Source organism: Odocoileus virginianus, chromosome 21, assembly GCF_023699985.2.
Source record: "Odocoileus virginianus isolate 20LAN1187 ecotype Illinois chromosome 21, Ovbor_1.2, whole genome shotgun sequence".
Classification (NCBI taxonomy): Eukaryota; Metazoa; Chordata; class Mammalia; order Artiodactyla; family Cervidae; genus Odocoileus; species Odocoileus virginianus.
Genome location: NC_069694.1, coordinates 51506082 through 51525798, shown reverse-complemented (window position 1 = coordinate 51525798; position 19717 = coordinate 51506082). Strand labels below are relative to the sequence as shown.

At 38.4% G+C, this 19717-nt stretch overlaps 1 pseudogene; it reads right to left on the bottom strand.

The window, feature by feature from the left end:
• Positions 1-8990: 8990 nt before the first annotated feature.
• LOC110134602 (pterin-4-alpha-carbinolamine dehydratase pseudogene) lies at positions 8991-17529 on the bottom strand (annotated as a pseudogene).
• Between the last annotated feature and the right edge of the window lie 2188 nt (positions 17530-19717).

Here is a 19717-nt window from a genome sequence, read left to right as displayed (position 1 = left end):
CCATAGACTGCAGCACGCCAGGCCTCCCTGTCCATCACGAACTCCCGGAGCTGACTCAAACCCATGTCCATCGCATTGGTGTTGCCATCCAACTACTTCATCCTCTGCTGTCCTCTTCTCCTCCCACCTTCAATCTTTCCCAGCATCAGGGTCTTTTCATATGAGTTGGTTCTTAACATCAGGTGGCCAAATTATTGGAGTTTCAGCTTCAGCATCAGTCCTTCCAATGAATATGCAGGACTCATTTCCTTTAGGATTGACAGGTTGGAACTCCTTGCAGTCCAAGGGACTCTCAAGGGTCTTCTCCAACACCACAGTTCAAAAGCATCAATTCTTCTGTGCTCAGCTTTTTTTATAGACCAACTCTCACATCCATATGTGACTACTGGAAAAACCATAGCTTTGACGAGGTAGACCTTTGTTGGTAAAGTAATGTCTCTGCTTTTTAATATGCTGCCTAGGTTGGGCATAGCTTTTCTTTCAGGAGCAACTGTCTTTTAATTTCATGGGTGCAGTCAACATCTGCAGTGATTTTGGAGCCCCCAAAATAAAGTCTTTTACTGTTTCCATTGTTTCCCATCTATTTGCAATAAACTGATGGGACCAGATGCCATGATCTTAGTTTTCTGAATGTTGAGTTTTAAGCCAACTTTTTTAGTCTCCTCTTTCAATTTCATCAAGAGACTCTTTAGTTCCTCTTCAATTTCTGCTGTAAGGGTAATGTCATCTGCATATCTGAGGTTATTGTTATTTCTCCCGGCAATCTTGATTCCAGCTTGTGCTTCATCCAGCCCAGCATTTCTCATGATGTACTCTGCATAAAAGTTAAATAAGCAGGGTGACAATATACAGCCTTGACGTACTCCTTTTCCTATTTGGAACCAGTCTGTTGTCCCATGTCCAGTTCTCACTGTTGCTTCCTGACTGGCATACAGATTTCTCAAGAGGCAGGTCAGGTGTTCTGGTATTCCCATCTCTTTAATAATTTTCCACAGTTTATTGTGATCCACAAAGTCAAATATTAGTTGATTGAATAAATGATTTACACATTAAGGTAGAGTTGATGATCTCATGTTCTAGAATATTGAGTTAAATCCTTGCATTTCAAGACATCAGCATTCTCTGTAACTTTCTGCTACATGCATGCATTCATGCTAAGTCTCTTCAGTCATGTCCAACTCTTTGGGACCCTATGGACTGTAGCCCACCAGGCTCCCTTGTTCATGTGATTCTCCAGGCAAGAATACTGGAGAGGGTTGCCATTCCCTTCTCTGGGGTATCTCTGACCCAGGGATTGAACCCGAGTCTCCTGTCTCGGCACGTGTCACGTGTCGTCGCTCAGTCATGTCCGACTCTTTGCGACCGCATGGACTGTAGCCTATGAGGTTCCTCTGTCCATGGGATTTTCCAGGCAAGAGTACTGGAGTGGGTTGCTATTTCCTTCTCCAGGGGATCTTCCTGACCCAGGGTAGGCAGGTTCTTTACCACTAGCACCACCTGGGAAGCCCTTTCTCCTACATAGAGAAGCTCATATTCAAATGAGAAGAGATCACTTCTTTGACTTCACAGCTTCCTCCTCCTTCCCCTGTTTCTTCAACCATAGTTTTAAACACTCCTGTTTATAAAACTGACTAAATTTGCTCTTGCCTTATGTGATTTGTTTTAGCCATTTCCTGAATCTATAATTCCCTTCTGCCAAATATTCTCTGTCTACATGATGGAAGCTTAATCTTTCAAGTCTCAGGTCAGATACCCCTTGCTCAGAGAAGCCTTGCTCAATCATCTAAGCTAAATTACCCTAGTCCATCATACCATCATGTTTGATTTTCTTTCTAGTAGTAACTGAGTTTATTGTGTCTCTTTATTTTTTCCTAGTTTATTTGTCTGCCTTAATTGGATTGAAACTTTATAGGAGAAGAAATCTTATTTGTCTTTGTTTATATAGGGCCAGCTCCAAGAAGAATGTATGAAAATGGAAGATGCTGAACATGTAACTATTGAATGAATGGATGAATAAAAGAACAGCTTCCAAATAGAAGTGCTTTTACATATATTTTCAGTGAAAAGCCTCAGGGCACACAAAAGCACATGGCTTTATATGGTAAATTTCCACTGGGGAGGTAGCCTGGTTTAAATATTCTGCTCTGTAGGAACTTGAGTTATAGGATCTGTAACACCTTATTGAACACATTATTGGTCATGCCTTAAAGACAGAGCAGGCTCTTGATGTTAAATTTTTATGCCAGTACTTGACACAATTCATGATATTAAGTGGAACGTATTGAGTAATGGATTAAGTATATGTGGCTTGATTCTCAAACTCTTATTTTACCTTAGTACATACCCATTTTTTAAGAATAATAGCTATCATTTTTGGAACAGCTATTCACTAGATAGGTATTTTGTATTCTTTATTATATCAATTCATTTAAATAACCATTTAAGAAAGGATTACCATAATCCATTTTTAAAACTCAAGCAACAAGTGATTCTTTGGCATTGGACACAGGTCTAGTTTCCAAAATTTATAATCTTAGTTCAATCAGTCAATTCCCTGTTCTTACTAGACTAAAAGAAATTCAAATATACTTGATAGTCAGTTTATTTGAACATTAACTATTATCTCAGACATTGCTGACTAATTCCTAATAGGCTTCACAGCAAATAAGTAGTTTGTAGCATGAATCTGTTCTTAATATATAAACAAACCTATGGAGATTTTCACTATACATCTAGCCTGTCATTTTTAATAGTTTAACAAAAATAATTTTGTTGTTATTGTAAAAAATAATATTGTCATTGCAAAAAGTCAAATAATACAGAAAAAATGGAGAAGAATATACAGCTTAAAATCCCATCTTGTGTGTGTTCAGGTGCTCAATCATATTCAGTTCTTTGTGACCCATGGACTGACTGTAGCCCACTCCTAATGTAGCCCAGGTTCCTCCGTCCATGGAATTTTCCAGGCAAGAATACTGGAGTGAGTCGCCATTTCCTACACCAAGAGATCTTCCCAACCCAGGGGTCAAACCTGAGTCTCCTGCATTGGCAAGTAGATTCTTTTACCACTGAGCCACCTGGGAAGGTCCATCTTGAATATGTATAAAATTTTACGTAAACAGAATCAAATTGTATATGGTATTTTTTCTTGTCTTTCACTTAGAATTTTATCATGTTACTACTTTCAAAAAAATGTTTAGGCACTATCATGTACATTTGGATTTATTATCTCTATGCAACACAGATGGCACAGGTGACAAAATCTAGCTGAGTGACACCTGTTCTGACTTCATTCTGAAGCAGTTCAGCTCATCTAACTCTGCTGCTGCTGCTGCCGCTAAGTCACTTCAGTCGTGTCCGACTCTGTGTGACCCCATAGACGGCAGCCCACCAGGCTCCCCCGTCCCTGGGATTCTCCAGGCAAGAACACTGGAGTGGGTTGCCATTTCCTTCTCCAGTGCATGAAAGTGAAAAGTGAAAGTGAAGTCTCCCAGCCGTGTCCGACTCTTCGGGACCCCATGGACTGCAGCCCACCAGGCTCCTCTGTCCATGGGATTTTCCAGGCAAGAGCACTGGAGTGGGGTGCCATTGCCTTCTCTGAATCTAACTCTACTAAAGTCTAATTGGTTTGGTTTGTCAGGTTTATCATCACATATGCCTTCTCTGAGGCAGAAAATCTACAGAAGTCTTAAACTGGGAACTGTATACATATTTATTCAATAAATGACAAAGAACTGAAGCCGACTGGTTTTTATTTTTTAATGCTTGCTCTTTTCTGCTGCCTTTCAACTTTTGACAATGACATTTTTTCATCAAGACTCATGCTATTGAAGGTACCAGTGGTTCTTCCTCCCTTACTCTCTGCATCCTTTCTCTTTCACTTCATCTACTACCGTCCAGGATTAGAAATCTGAGCCCAGGCTATTACAATTCTCACATATATCTTATCCACTCCAACTCATGCTGTATGTAGCAATCATCAGACAGATCTTTCTGAAATATCCAATTTTTTTATAAGATTATATCCAAGCATCTTAATCAGACATTCCAAGTCTTTTACAACCTGGACTCAATGGATTCTCCAGATTCTCTCTACCTCATGGGTTCTGTGTTACATCCAGTCTACTGTACACACAGTTCTCTCATTCAAGAGACGTGCTGTCCAAATCCTTAGTACCTTTTAACACTAAAATAAAGTTGGCTCATTGGAAAAAACCCTGATGCTGGGAAAGATTGAGGGCAGGAAGAAAAGGGGGTGACAGAGGATGAGATGGTTGGATGGCATGATTGACACTATGGACATGAATTTCAGAAGACTGTGGCAATTGGTGATGGACAGGGAAGCCAGGTATGCTGCAGTCCATGGGGGTCACAAGGAGTTGGACACGATTTAGCGACTAAACAATGAACAACCCTGAAATATCATCTTCCCCTGAAATCTTCTGTGACTACTTCATTTAATATGTTTCTACTTAATTGCAGGTATCTTCCATATAATTCATTCATTCCAGAAATATATTTATTGAATAGTTACTGTGTACCAGACATTGTTCAGGGCACTGGGGATATATCAGAGAATAAAGTGGACAAAATTCTCTGACTTCATGGAATTTGTGCTCTTATGGAAAGACAATACACATAATTTACAAAGACAGTGTATGGTACAATTTGATAAATGTTATTTTTAAAAATTGAGAAAGAGAGGGCATCAGGTTGCCAGTGAGTGCTTCCACTAATTAACAAAATGTTGAGCTTATCCTCAGGAGTGGGCACATTTGTTCTGTAAATGAGCAGATATTAAATACTTTAGGCTTTTCGGGCCACATGGTCTCTGCCATAACCATCTAACTTGACCATTTTAGCACAAAAGCAGCCTGTGTTTCAATAAAACTTTATTCATGAGCCCTGAAATTTGAATTTCATGTGATTTCTATGTGCCACAGAACATAATTCTTCTGACTTATGTGTTTTTTTAATAAAAATCTAAGTGCCATTCTTACTTTGTGGGCCATACACAAAACAGGCAGGAGGCCAGATTTGGCCCATGGGTGGTGGTTTGCCAACTCTTCGTAAACCACTGAAAAGCTGAGGTTAGTGAAGACATGGGGAAGATAACAGAGTGAGCTTGGAAACAGCTAACAATAGAGTGTTCTAGGCAGAGGGTGCAGTCATGCAGAGTTTGTGAGACAAAGGTATGCCTCCAATGTGCCAGAGCAAGCTGAGTGAGAGAGAGAGGCAGCAGATGGAGGAGGAGGAGCAATAAAGATGAGAATGGATAACATGATTGATCTACAATCGCTGTGACAACTGTAGGCTCTTAGACCTGCAGAAGGAAACCCCAGGAGATTCTCTAGTTCTTGCCTGTCCAATAGGCTTCAACCCAGAAAGCCAACTTTGATTGGCATACTGTTGAGTACCATTCTGAGACCGCATTCTGTCTTAGCCAGAACCACTTATATGATCAATTAGCAGTGTGTGTTCAGGGGTGAGGGTAGTGGCTATTATACATTTGTGTTCTTCTAGTCTGCCCACCACATTTCACCTCTAGGACACAGAGTTCTCAACAGTTTCCATGACATCCTCAACATTACCATCTAATTAATGCCAGGAATTCTGATGCCAGATTGTGATCTTCATTATATCTTGGCCCTTCCTTGTTTCAGGTTTTACAGTTAGGGCAATGATCAGTATGTATCTTTTCTGAAGAAGCTGAAAAGATACTGAAATTGAAAGCTGTATAGAGATAAGAATTGCCAATGCAAATTTTATTCCCTTAGACCTATAAAACCTTTACCGCTTCTAAAGCACTTTTGTCTTTATCCCTTATTCGAGCTTTAGGATGCCCTATGAATCTTTAATAAACCCATAAAACAATCCTGGGGCCCTAAAATGAAAAAGCAGGCTGCTCTTATCTTAAATTGCATTTGCCTGTGATCTGTGAGATCTTTTTACACAATTCCATGTATTAAAATTTAGCTTAAAATTATTACTAAAGATTTTTCATTATTGTTAATAAAATACTTCTTAGTGTATTTAGAGCAAAAGGAAGGAAGAACCAACTGTTCCAAAATGTTCAATGATAAGCTTAAAACTGCCATTGTTTCTATGCATTGTCAGAAAAAGAGGAGGAGTTCGTGGTGAGCTACTGTGATGACTAATGAAATTTTTATTCTTTTCAATAAGAAGAGCTTTAACAATTAGGCTGTGTTATAATGAAATGTTCATTTGTCCAAACTCTGATTCCTGGTCCATCAATACCTCTTTGTGAGAGGTACATCCCTAAAACATGCCTTTGTCTTGAATGGAATGCAACCAGAGGCGTTTAGTGCAAGGACTCTCAGTAAGGCAGCCTGAAATGAACAATGGACTTCAGATAAAGCTAAAATTAAAATGTATATATATATTTTCCGGTACCATCTGCTATTCATGGCAGATATTCACCTGACTAAATAGCTAAAACAATGAGTGAAACTTCACATTTTAATATAAGCATAAGTAAATGTTTAAAAATCCTAATTGTCAAGGAAGCATATTTTACATTCTCTGTATCGGTATAAAGGACATCTGGAAAATACTTTTCTGCTATGTAGATTTAAAGGATTTCAGTTAAAACTATCTAATGATTTTAAATAGCTGATAATTTCCTAGAAATATTTTCAGTTTTATATTTTGATAATGTTCTATTGCAGCTGGAACCAGTTGGGATCTATTTTAAATACTTTCTTGTTCCTCCTACTACTAATCCTCTCTCATTACTATTCAACATTTAGAAAGCGGCAACAAAATGCTGGGTCTGTATTAAATATGACCTTAGTCACAATGGGCTCACATTTCCACCATGATGGGAAAGAACTTTGCATTTATAAAGAATGTACATAGCAGAGAATGGAAGCAAAACGATAATAATTATGGGGATTTACACCACCTATAAGTTGATTCTGGTTCTCTTCACAGCTTGAGGTAACTCCAAAATGCCACTGATGGTGCAAAAGGCGGAAATTTTTGCAGGAATGGTATTTGAGTAGAGTAGTGGAGATTATCGGGCTCCTAGAAGTAGAGAGAAGGGAGGGACAGGCAGAAGCGGGGGCAGGGGCAGCAATGGCAGTTAAGAAGTGTCCCTGACATTCTTCCTTTCATCCAACACTATTACATGGTCAACCTGGGGCTCACTGGACACTAAGGAGCCTCTGGTCTCCATTCTGCGCTCTCCATCTTCCCGCCCACGTCAGAGCATCTAGTGGGATACTGGAACCACTGGGCCTAATTATGTTCACATGGACAATGCTGATGTTGTTTTTCTTGCCCCTGGAATGAGAACCCATGTTTTGTGCCTAGGCAATTTTAACACACACACACACACACACACTTCAGTGAAAGTCCCCTGCTCTGAAAAACTTCTGTTGTATCTACAATCTAAATGAAATGCACCTCATTTGAACCCTTATAGTAACTTGCACACACTTCTATTCTTATATGATTAGTCCTTTTTATCCTTCTAAGTTTCTCTTAAAAATTATAAACTACTTGACAAGGAAAATATCTGATTAAAGTGCATATATATTTCTAGTGCCAAACACACTTCCTGGAGAGTGATAGTCACTCTAGAAATGCTTTCTGTTCTTAAAGAACAGAGGAATGATATTTCTCATTCTTTTTTTTTTTTTTTTGCCCCATTCAGGTCATTTTTCAACTGTTAGAAAGATGTTCTAGGTGAAGAGAAATAAAAATCCAGGTACTATGGCTTTATAGAAGGTTTTGCGAAAGTGGAAATGATTTTAAAATGATAAAAAGTGATCCATTTGTCTTTAATCAACACAGTCTATGTTAGCAATGGCACTCATAAGAGTTATAGTGAAAAACTATTGCAGATAAAACTAGCTTGTCTTAGCAAGTTCTTTTATAAAGCTTGTATAAGATACCATTTCAGGCAGAATTGACCCAAACAAGGAAGATGTTTTATCTTCAGAGATAATTTACTTAGAAACACTGATAGAATCATTAGTGCCTGTGCTGTGCTATGCTTGGTCGCTCAGTCGTGTCCGACACTTTGCGATCCCATGGACCGTAGACAACCAGGCTCCTCTGTCCATGTGGATTTTCCAGGCAAGAATCCTGGAGTGGGTTGCCACTTCCTTCTCCAACTTAGTGCCTAAGTATACTAATTTTATGGTCCTGAGAAGCTGCCAGCATCCACACCTGCCATTTCCTCTGCCTGAAGTATTTTAGGCTAATGATGTATCTATTAGGGGAGATAACACTAGAATATTGTCATTTCTCACTTGTTGATGCCAGTAAGAGCTTTCTACTCACTGCTTTCTAAGAACTATTTGCAAGAACAGGAGCAGAAGACAGGTTGTGCATTAAGAAGAGAAATTTGCAAAACCACAGAATCTAACATTTATCTTATAACAGTGCTAGTTAGAAAATATTTGTGGGACTTTGAAAGACATTCTCAGTTCAGGAGGCTTTTCCTGGTCATCTATAAAATAAAGGAGTGGAAATTTTGAGATTTATAGTACCATATTTCTTTTCTTTTTTTTTCCCCAAGTGAAAAAATGATTTTATTGGAGGCATAAAAGTGAATGCATTTCTGTCACATAGTATGAGGACAACTTTAGGGTCCTGGTTTCTAAGATAAGACTTTGTCTTAGACACAGTTTGCATCAAGCTTCTTGGGAAATGAATCAGAAAAGTTCAAGCAAGACATGGCTTGGGAAGAAATGATTACTGTTGCTGGGAAGTTGTGAAACAAGGGAAGAACTTACTCAGATCAGTGTGCATGTTTCAGAGGTCCAAGGAGGAAGAGAGTGATGTGGGGAAAACAGTCTAATTTCCTCATCTTGGCAGTGATATGCCCTCTCCTTCCAGGGAAAGAACTCGCCTCTATTCGGAGGCAGCAGTGCTGACTTGGCAGTTTTGACTGAAGCAACATCTCAGGGGCCCCCAGTTCCCTCAATCCCCTGAAAACCTCAGAGAGGAGGGGGTGGGGTCTATGTCATGGACACTGCCACTTGCTCCATGAAGCTAGCCATATTTATGTCCCTTTCTGGAAGGCCTGCACACTTGTGGGTACTCAGGATGGTGTGGACCTTGGTGCACAGGTTAAACCATTCAGGATGCTGGCCCAGTTTTTCAGTCTGCAGGCCACTTTCATCATGAGGCCAAAAGTCCTCCTGAAGTCTTTGAAATGGAACTGCCTACAGATGGCATCCTGCCCTTCTGGCTCCCTCCACCTCATGGCAGGTGGGTTTGGCAGCAGCTGGTCCTCCTCCTCAGCACTTAGCTTGTGGGCTTAGCTGGTCCTGAAGCGGGGAAGGCGGGGGCATGGACCTGGGCGGCAGCGGTAGCGGTGGAGTGGAGGAGAATGACTTAACAGTTCCATACATCTAAGAGATACTCACTGTCTACATTTTTATAATAAGTGAGAGAATAAAATGAAAGGTCCATACCATATCATTAGAAGGCTTTTGGGTGGGATGCCTTTTTTTGTACATAAACTCTCAATCTTTTCTTTTTTTGTAATTAATTTCTATTGGGGTATACTTGATTTACAAGTTTCTGTTAGTTTGAGGTGTTCAGCAAAGTGAATCAGTTATACACACACATATATCCACTCTTTCTTGGATTCTTTTCCCATTTAGGTCATTACAGACTCCTGGGTAGAGGTCCCCATGGTATATATACAATAGTCCTTGTTAGACATCCGTTTTATATATACTGTGTGTATGTGTCAATGCCGGTCTTCCAATTTATGCCTCCCTAGGGAGATGCTTAATAAAGAACCAAGACATGCAAGGAAAAATGCTTAAAGCTAATAATTCAGACTGTGAGACAATGGCGTTAGGGTTAGTGTTTACTGATCACATGCCTTTTACAACTTTGTTTAAGGCTGGTAAGAGAAAGTGGGGAATTACAGGAAAAAAACAAATAACAAGAACAAAGGTGGATGGCCCTGAGAACAATTAGAATGTTGAAAGATTCTGAAGAGTACATCTGAGCCTTGACTATAATAGAAATTAAAAAGAATGAAATGCTATGAAGTGCAGGTTTAATAAGCACGTTTATCAACTACCTAAGGTTTTAGCTATAGAAATCTGTTTGTTTTACATAGAAATAATATTAATAACTAATAAATACTGGCCATTCTATTGATAAACACTTGATAAATACCTCTTTTATCCTCTCTGCTATCCTGAGGTACATATTCTTTTTATTGGTGTTTTTATTAATAAGAAAAATAACACACAGGAAGGTTAAAAAATTTGCTCAAAATAAATGGTAAAGTGTGTTTTGAGACAGGGCAGTCTAATTCCCAATCAGAGTTGAACTCTTATCCATTAGACTATAATACATTGATTAAAAATTATCTTAAAGTAGATCCAAAAAGAATTCCTTAAAAACTCAACACTGTTTTAAAGGGTGTTGTTCTTGGAATGATGTAAAGCATGTAGAAGTATTCATCCCTAAGGTATCTGCCAGTTCCTTCCTGTTGCTAATAATCAACTATTACCATGACCTGCCAAGGGGAGGCAGAGTTTGCTCTGGCAACAGTGACCTTCTCCTCCACCCACTTCCATCCTGTGGGTGACTGTGGTCCTCTTGAGATGCTGGAGCTCTCCAGCCTCTAAATCTCTGTCTCAGTAAGAGTAGGCCAGAGGAGGCATAAGCGTCTCTACACAGAAAAATGAAATGGATCGTATCTGTTTGTCCACGTTCCCCAAAACTCCAACAGAGGACTTATTGTGCTCACATAGATGAAGACATTTCTCTTTCTGATGTTACAGATTTAGGTCTCTGGCAGGCAACTCAACCCCAAGAACGGCATTTAAGACTCAGATTGCCCTAAATATTCATTCACTGCTTGTATTTTTTTTTTTTTTTAGCTCTGTAGCAACACATATATGGTTTTCTTTTGACAAAAGATAGACCATTAAATACTTAATTACTAATAGAAACTTGAGAATAAACCCACAAATAAAACATTTAAAAATTTCCCATTCGTCATACCACAGCACTCCTTCAAAATTCTATGATTTTATGCCAGTATTTTTTGGTGGTGTTTTTATGTACATCATATTCACAAAATCACAGAGTCATACAGCTGAAAGATTCTCACACTATCTAGTCCTGTGCTTAACATTCCAAAAGACTGAATAGCTACCACCTTATGACGGAAAGGCCTCCCAGTTCCGTGTCCAAGTTTTACCATTATACCTCATTGTCTTGGAATTTTGACAACTTACAAATGTAAATAAAGATGGATTATCACAGTCTTAGACCACTTGAATTGTCAGATGGCAGTGTAGCAATTTTTTAAAACATAGTACTCTCTCTCATATCAATAACCTGTTATCCATCACATAACATCTAACAGTTAGATTTCCCAATTCTGTAACTTCAGTGAATATTCTTTGAGGAGCCATCTCTGAGAACGTCTCAGTTTAGATCTGATGATAGTTTTGCACATGTCTTTGTCTCTCATCAAGTGTCCTATCTCACCAAACTTTTATCTTACAGGTGATGACCATATCTGCTAGTTTACATTAACTCCCCTGTAGTGCTTATTCCAGTTTTATGAAATCTCTTTTTGAATAAATCACTTTTACTTGGACAAGCCATATCTCCCTAAGTCCTTTTGTTGGCTGTTTCTGAATTTAATCTCTGAAACATCCTTTCACTTCCCTCCCAAGAAGGCATCTATCACATTCCCCTATGCCTGAATGTGTACCTTAGACTCAGATGCTTGCCTAAATACACACTTTAATAGGAAAGCCATAAATAGATAACTGCTTTGGCCACTTGGGCAACTGCCTATTTCAACATGACCCAAATTCACTATTTCCACAAACTTACCAAAAGAACTCTTCAGGGCAACAGGGTCCTTTCTCTGAGCTTCAGGAAGATGTTTCAGAGATTAGTAGAGTTCCTGCATCCAGGCAACTGACTTAAATTTGAGTTACATATCAATAACATGAAATACTGCTGCTGCTGCTGCTAAGTCACTTCAGTTGTGTCCGACTCTGTGCAACCCCATAGACGGCAGCCCACCAGGCTCCCCCATCCCTGGGATTCTCCAGGCAAGAACACTGGAGTGGGTTGCCATTTCCTTCTCCAATGCACGAAAGTGAAAAGTGAAAGTGAAGTCACGCAGTCGTGTCCGACTCTTAGCAACCCCATGGACTGTAGCCCACCAGGCTCCTCTGTCCATGGGATTTTCCAGGCAAGAGTACTGGAGTGGGGTGCCATTGCCTTCTCCGACATGAAATACTAGCCACACCTAAAATCAGTTACTTCATTTTCCCAGAAGATCCACATGCATGCTTAAATGAAACTGCAGCCCATCTTTAAGACATGGCTCAAAAGATAAGGAAAAGGACTTCTTGTCTAGGACATTTATTCACCTGTTTGCATTTCTGTCTGAAATCTAACCTCTGAGTTTGATTATTCTCGAGCAAAGTAATAGATCTGTGCTCATCACACGTGCCTTTAGAATACATGATAGTAAAGGATGCAGTCACTGTTCTGAGGTATCCTTTGTCACCTGTCCTTTTCAATATAATAATTCAAACTAGCTTCTGACAGGTGACAAAGTAAAAGTGGAGATAAATGAGAACTATGATGAGAGTATGGGGTTTCGAGGGGTATAAAATATGATGGAAGACAGAATAAGTAAGAAATAAAAAATTATCAGACAGTTCTCAGCTTGAAACGTTGCTTAGGACTAGCTGTGTTTCCCGGGGTTCCTGGAACATCTTGGAGCACAACCAAGACATAAGTGTTCCCCGCAGAACCTGAAACCTAACTGTGGTCATGTCCTTGGGCACACAATATGGGTCCCCAGGCAGGAAGATCCTGAATTCTCAGAAGTCATGCCAGACCAAGAAAAACTTTCCTCTTGCCCTTTGTCAGGACCCAGTCCAAAGAAACCATAACATGTTTTTCTTCTAAAAAGATTTTTAAAATAAATATGTGCTCTCTGAAGCCCAGTTAAGGTACTGTGGGTTCTTATAGGTTTCACACAGCTTATTATATGGCTCAAATGAACTGGACAAAAAGGGTATCTCACAATGAAAGGAGGTTGTTCAGCCTGAGCAAAATTGAGCAGCTTAATAATGGTGACTTGGTACATTATAAAGGTGAAAACTGCCAACTGATCACCATTGTGCTGTAGTTATGATAGAAAGAAGTAGCTTCAAAGTATATGAAGTATGTGAAACGTAAAGGAGAACGTTTCACTAGTGGAAGGGCCCGGCTGCAGCTCCCTTTTCTTGTTGTGGTTTGACAATATTTTTCAAAGGATGATACTAAGTAATTGGTAAAGGTAGTTCACTAACTTTTATTTTAATCATCATTAAGCTTCTAACTGCAAAGATAAGAATTGTTTCCTAGTATTTTGTGATATGATAGCCTATTTTGGCAGGCTTCCCTGGTAGCTCACCAGGTAAATAATCCTCCAGCAATGTCAGAGACCCCAGTTCGATTACTTGGTCAGGAAGATTCCCTGGAGAAGGGATAAGCTACCTACTAACAGTATTCTTGGGCACCTCTGGTGGCTCAGATGGTGAAGAATCCACCTGCAGTGTGGGAGACCTGGGTTCGATCTCTGGGTTGGGAAGGTTCCCTGGAGGAGGGCATGGCAACCCACTCCAGTCTTCTTGTCTGGAAAATCCCATGGACAGAGGAGCCTGCCAGGCTACAGTCCATGGGGTTGCAAAGAGTCAGACATGACTAAGCACAGCACAGCCTATTTTGTCACTAAAGTGATGTTAGCAAAGTACAGTGAAGTAAAAGATTGTTTAACAAAAAACGTATGTGTTTAATTTTTGCACGTCTTCAAGCAGAGTTCTGATAGAGGTCTAACATATTCCCTTACATAATTTCTGGATCTGTAGAACTGTAGATGTTCTATGCTAGGAGAACCCCATCAGTCTTCCTTCTAATTTCACATATATTTTTGTTCTAAGTTTAAAAGTGTTCCAGCTAACTATAATGGTGTTTGAATCTCAATTTACTGTTACTTAAAAGGATACATTCTTATTTCCCAGTGGTGGGATTATCCTCTCTGATTCTCCCCATGCCCTCCTGAATACATATATCCCTTCTTCCAATCAAATTTTAATTCAAATGAAATTTCTGTTCAGAATTTTCAATTCAATGTACTTTGCTTTCTATTTTAGCTTTTTTCTTTATTTCATCTTTTTATGGAGGAAAAACATTAGCTCTAGTCTACTTTTAAACTAAAAATTCAATAAAATATTACACAGATGTAATAATTTAAATTTCTAAACTAAATTTATATGAGGAACAGGGAATTATAGAGCAGTGAGTTGGGAGAAACAGGGAAATTGAACATCACTAACTATCACTCAACATCACTAATTATTAGAGAAATGCAAATCAAAACTACAATGAGGTATCACCCTACACTGGTCAGAATGGCCATCATAAAAAAAAATCTACAAGGAATAAATGCCAGGGATAGTGTGGAGAAAAGGGAACCCTCCTACATTGATGCAGGGAATGTAAATTTATACAGCCATTATGGAAAACAGTATGGAGATTCCTTAAAAAACTAAATATAGAGCCACCATATGATCCAGAAATCCCACTTCTGGGCATATATCCAGAGAAAATTATAATTTGGACATATGCACCCTGAAAGAAAACTGCAGTACTATTTACAATAGCCAGGTCATGGATACAACCTAAATGCCCATCAACAGGTGAATGGATAAAGAAGTTGGGGTACATATATACAATGGAATATTATTCAGCCATTAAGAAGAATGTAATAATGCCATCTGTAGCAACATGGATGAACCTAGAGAGTGTCACACCAGGTGAAGTAAGTCAGACAGAGAAAGACAAATGTCATATATTACATGCGGAATCTAAAAGCTTGGTACAAATGAATCTACTCACAAAACAGAAATAGAGTCACGGGTGTAGAAAACACACTTATGGGGGAAGGTGAGGAAGGGATATATTGGGAGATAGGGATTGACATATACACCCCACTGTATATAAAATAGGTAACTAATGAGAACCTACCATTAGCACGGGGAACTCTATTCAATAATTTGTAATGACCTATATGGGAACAGAATCTAAAAAAAAAAAACCAGATTCATGTATATTTATAACTGATACACTTTGCTGTATAGCAGAAATTAATACAACATTGTAAATCAATTATACTCCAATAAAAATTAACTTTAAAAAGTGCTAAAAATAAAACAAATACATTTCTAAACTAAATTACATCTAAGGAGCAGGAAGTTATAAAGCAGTGAGTTGGGAAAACAGGGAAATTGAAATGGTTTGTGCATCCAAAGTATTTGCTTTGAAGCTATCACCACTCCTGACCAAACCCACAATCATGATGGGAGTAGCAGTGTTTTGAGCAATTAGAAAACTTATTCATTCAGTTCTGCTTATAAGCTAAGAGCACTTCCACTTTTAAACTCAAAGGAAATTTTGAGTGATTTCTTGAGAAATATTAGCAGTTTTCTTCCTTAGAACTCACATTCATCAAAGGATACTATCACAGCTAAAAAGAAATGATCAGTGAACAAAAATAATCCAATATTAAATTCATTTTTTCATTCAAGCTTACAAAATCTAAGTTGTTCTGATTTCTCACATTCAGATACATGACAAAATAAATGCAAAATGTCAATGTTTATTAAAAGTGTTAGAGACCAGCTGTCCTCTGGAATCTGTTCTATTCTCCATCCATAGGAACAAAGAATTGAAACCATACTTGGTCATTCAGAGCTACTCTTAGCCACGTGTTCTTGCAGCCAGAGTAAACACGTGAGTGAGTTCTCACTGATGGAATGTGAGCAGAAGGGACATCTCAAGGCTGGGTCTTACACACCACGAGTGCCCCTTTGTGCCCTCCTTTATTTCCACTGGGAGAAACTGGACATCGTGGCAATCAGACTTCAATGTGCAGATGAGGACAGCGCCTTGGGGAATGGTAGATTAGACATTGCCTCTGGGTGATGCCGTAAAGCCCAACTACCCTTCCTTGACTTTTACATAGAAGAGAATAATAAACTATCTCTATTGGAGCCATTGCATTTTTTTGTACCTCTTTGCTACACAGCCTTCACCATAAAGTAGCATCAACGAAGAACTGATATAAATCCATAAGGCATTTTTTTCCCCTAAAGCGGGACATTTCATCATTAGAACTGGATATGATTCAAGTGATTAAATAGAGGGAGACATAATCTTTATATATTCATCAGTTCATGCTAACGTTGCTGATTATAAACAAGCAAGATCAAGAATGAGCAGTCATTAGGAAAAGTCATTGCATTGGTATAAAAAAATAAGTTGAGTAGGCTACACAGTTGTTAATTTAGGGCTTTCTGCTTTGTTTAATGTGAAAATGTATTTTAAGAGTGATGTATATAAGAAAAAATGTAATTGAATTGGACTTGATCAATGATGTTTGAACTTTACAATCATCTGTCTAAGCAATAAAACTGCTTTACAATAGAAATCATCTATAGGGTAAATAAACTTATTGTATTTATTCTTAAATTCTCTAGACCTTAATACCATTCCTGCCTATTAAAATAATTTTTAGAATTAATTTTTTTATAATATGTGGGTTCTTAGGTCTTCAACTACTGTATTATATTAACAGATTAATGAAATTATAAAAATTATTGAATAATCTGGAAACCAATGTCCATTTATTTATGGCCAGAATTTATAGGAAGCTGCAGAAAGTTCTTATCTAATAAGCACTGGGTCCGCGTTGAACAGTTGGAGGGCTGAAAGCACTCCAGCTACATGCGAAGTGAAAGTGTCAGTCCCCCCGTCGTGCCCGACTCTGCGACCCACGGACTGTGTGACCCACCAGCCTCCTGTGTCTCTGAAACTCCCCAGGCAAGAATACCGGAGCGCGTAGCCATTCCCTTCTCCAGGGGATCTTGCCACCCAGGAATCGAACCCAGGTCTGCATTGCAGGCGGGTTCTCTACGGCCTGAGCCTCCAGGGAAGCCTCCTGCAACGTAAGACTAAGGGAGTATTTTTTGGTGGGGCAAGTATGGAGCTAAGCTGACACGAACACTGTGCCTCCTGATTCAAATGACTTAGTCATTTAAAAGTTGGAAAGTGTCTGGGCCATGCCATTAGACAGCAAGCTCTCCTCAGAGAAAACATACGGGCTTCCAAAGAACCAGGCGGCCAAGGAGGCGGAGCTTGAGGGACAGCTAATGAGGTTCTGACCGTTCCACTGAGGCTCGCCAGGCAGGAAATCCCCATTTACAAGGACATCTTTCATCTCCCTAAATCCTACGGCTTGGCAACGACCGCTGACAACAGTTTCTGTCATTAGAAAGTACCCTTTGACTAATAGCTCTTTTCCCTGTATGTACATTGACATTAAAAACACGGGAACGTTTTCTTTTGGGAGATGTTACAGTAGACATGTTCTTCAGTAGTCAGAATTATCTCCTTCACCTTCCACAGTGAATCCTGATATTATTTAGTTACCTGCATCTCAGCCATGTAGCCTAAGTCCCTCTTAGAAGGTTGGGTCTGGTAGTTCTAATGCTCCTTCCACTCCCATTTTTAGTTTTTGGCTCAGAGACAGCCAAGGGCAGCATTCAGAATACTGAGATTCTTATAGTGATTTGCAGGAAGCTTGTAGAAAAGATCCTCTTCGTTACTCTGAAAAAACTCCGGAAGCCACCCTCTCTTACATCTGATATGAATAAATATGCATGTATCTTCTCTTGCAACTGTCAGCCGTTCTAGAACCAGGTGAGGAATTAAGATTAAAAGGTATATTAGAAGGACAATGAAGGTCATGACAGACAGAATGACCTTGAAGCCTGAGATAATTCTTAGAGAGCTAGAGCTACCAAACTCAAAGCCTGTTTCTCTTTGAATTTTTAATTTCACTTGTCAACACATTTTCCTACCATGTAGTAAACACCAGTCACACCAGACTCAACTGGTGTTTTGTTTAATTGGTTTTTTTTAAATGTAATTACTCCCAAATCATCCTAGGCAACAATTATGGTCATAAAACCCACTGTGTAAACCTGGTTGAGGTATGCAACATGTGACCAGTAAACTTTTCCAAACAGGGATATATAAGAAATGTTTTAGCAATTTAGTCAATATTGTTTGTTGGTTGGACCCATCAACATTTTTGACCCCACTTTTTAATTTTATTGAAGCATGGTTGATTTATGATCTTATATTAGTTTCAGGTATGAAACATGGTGATTCAATTAACTCTAAAGTTATAAAATATTAGCTATATTTCCTGTGCTGTATAATGTAATTTATATTATATATAGTGGTTTGTATATCTTAATCTCCTACTTCTATTTTCTTCCTCCCCCTTCTCTCTCTCCACTGGTAACCACGAGTTTGTTCTCTATATCTGTAAGTCTGCTTTTATTATATTCACTCATTTGTTTCATTTTTTAGATTTCATGTGTAAGTGATAACATATAGTATTTGTCTTTCTTTCTTTGACATATTTCACTAAGCATAATGCCCTCCAGGTCCTTCTGTGTTGTTGCAAATGAAACAAAATCTCATTGTATTTTATGGCTGAGTAATATTCCATTGCTTATATATACCACATCTTCTTTGTCTATTCATCTGTCAATGAACACAAGTTGCTTCATATAATGCTTCATAGCTATTATAAATAATGCTGGATAGTAATTATTATTAATATATTATATTAATAGAATATTAATAATAATTATTATTAAGTAATAATATTCAAAAAATAATGCACATTAAGGTGCATGATTTTTTTGAATTAGTGTCTTCATTTTCTTCTGAAATTACCCAGGAATGTAATTTCTAGGTCATATAGTAGCTCTATTTTTTAGTTTTTTTGAGGAAACTCAATGCTGTTTTCCATAAAGGCCATTTCAGTTTACATTCCCACCAACAGTGTACCAGGGTTCCATTTTCTCCATGTCCTCACCAACATTTATTATTTGTGGTGTTTTGCTGATAGCCATTCTGACAGGTGTGAGATGATCACTCATTGTGGTTCGGATTTGCATTTCAGATGGTTAGCGATATTGAGCATCTTTTTCATGTGCCTGTCTTCTTTGGAAAAATTTCTGTTCAGATCTACTGTTCACTTTTGCTTGAGTTATTTTTTTTTATATTGAGCTATATGAGCTATTTATGTTTTGGATACTAACCCTTTGGTGGTCACGTCATTTGTAAATGTTAATATTTTCTCCCATTCACTAGGTTGTCTTTTCATTCTTTCAATGGCTCCCTTTGCTGTGCAAAAGCTTTTAAATTTAATTAGGTCTCATTTGTTTATGTTTGCTTTTGTTTTCTTTGCCTTAGGACAAAGATCCTTATAAATATTGCTATGGCTTATATCAAAGAGTGTTCTGCTTGGTTTTCTTATAGGAGATTTATGGTTTCCAGTCTTACATTTAGGTCTTAAATCCATTTTGAGTTTATTTTTGTATATGATGTAAGGAAATATTCTAATTTCATTATTTACATGCAACTGTGCAGTTTTCCCAGCACCACTTATTGAAGAGACTGTCTTTTCCATTGTTTTGCATGTTTCATCATAGATTAATTGACCATAAGTGTATGGGTTTATTTCTGGACTCTATTCTATCACATTTTTCTGTATGTCTGGATTTGTGACAGTACCATACTGTTTTGATTACTGTAACCTTGTAGAAATGTCTGA